The sequence below is a fragment of the Octodon degus genome, unplaced genomic scaffold, assembly GCF_000260255.1.
Source record: "Octodon degus isolate 3935 unplaced genomic scaffold, OctDeg1.0 scaffold00042, whole genome shotgun sequence".
Lineage (NCBI taxonomy): Eukaryota > Metazoa > Chordata > Mammalia > Rodentia > Octodontidae > Octodon > Octodon degus.
This window is the reverse complement of record NW_004524618.1, coordinates 1397311-1398629: the sequence shown is the minus strand read 5'-3', so window position 1 is coordinate 1398629 and position 1319 is coordinate 1397311. Positions and strand designations below refer to the sequence as shown.

At 53.1% G+C, this 1319-nt stretch overlaps 1 non-coding gene across 1 annotated transcript; it reads left to right on the top strand.

Annotated features, from left to right (window-relative positions):
• The first annotated feature begins 767 nt into the window (after positions 1-767).
• Positions 768-874, top strand: LOC111816851. The gene has a single exon (XR_002821177.1). It is a non-coding gene; the product is annotated as a U6 spliceosomal RNA (small nuclear RNA).
• Positions 875-1319: the final 445 nt, after the last annotated feature.

The following is a 1319-nucleotide window of genomic DNA, read 5'->3' as shown; positions in this document are numbered from 1 at the left end:
TTTGCCACTGCTTTTCCCGCTCTGTGACCCTGAAGAGGGACTCGCAGACATGGCTAAGCCCTCGGTTCCCACGGCAGCAGAGATGCACTGTGGGCTGGCGGGGCCTCCTGCCTGCGGCGAGCACCCGTCTGTCCTGGAACTGACAGGGGACTCACTTCTATGTCTCACCTCACTGGGCCTAGTCAAGCAGCCATGTGCCTGGCGTCACACCCAGCGGCATCTCTGCCCCAGCCCACAGGAGGATGTGCGGGAGGAAGGGCACAGGGAGCAGGACACAGCTCTGGGTGCAGCAGGCCAGGCCAGCACTGTCCAGGCAGCCCTCGGGGCCACCAAGCCCGACTCTCAGCTGAGACCCCTAAGGAGGTGGGCAGCTTCCGGCCTGTTCCAGGCAGGTCAGGCTGAGATGTCCTTGTTCAAACACAGAAGCTCAGGTAGCACAATTCCAGCAGCCCCCAGTCGTCAAATAGACTTACAAAGAAAATGACGATTGTTAATGTCACTAATTGACATTCCCCTTCAGTGCGGCAACTGTAAATGGATCTGATGCCTTTGTATTAGATTTCCCCAGAAGGATGTGGACTTAAAAAGCAGGAGTATTTTGTGTTAATATATTCTCTTTCATCCCCAGATCATGAAACCCTTTACCAGTAGATAGGCAGTTCTCGAAGCTTCCCTTGTGGGGACGGTGGCAAGGGCCCCTCGCCCTCCAGCTGGGCCGACTGACTCGGAGAAGAGTTCTAAATCCACACGGTGAAAGCGAGACCCGGGTGCTCGCTTCGGCAGCACATATACTAAAATTGGAACGATACAGAGAAGATTAGTATGGCCCCTGCGCAAGGATGACGCGCAAATTCGTGAAGCATTCCAAATTAAAAAAAAAAAGCGAGCCCCAGGCCCTGCCTTTGGCGACTTAGGCTGTGCACAAAGGCACAAGGTGCGGAAGGCAAAACTGGAGACCGAGCCCACTGTGTACTTGGCTATGTAAAAACAGAAGGGCCCACAGTTTTAAACCTTAAAAAAAAAAATAGGTGATGCATATGTTTGGTGCTTTTCAAAGCACAAAAGAATACAGAACAAGGTTCTGGTCACCCCCGTCCCCCAACCCTCTTCCAACCCCAGCCAAGGCCCGGCCCCGTGCAGGGTGTACACTGGCTGGGGTGCACTTCTGCATCTTCAGGCGCGTGAGCTCGGGGGCTGGCGCCTGGCACCCTCAAGGCTGATCTATGTATTTATAAACAAGATGTTGTTGCCTGTTCTCATACATAGTTCTCAGGAGTCTCTTTTTTTTTTTTTTTTTTTTTGTGGAGCCGGGGATTGAA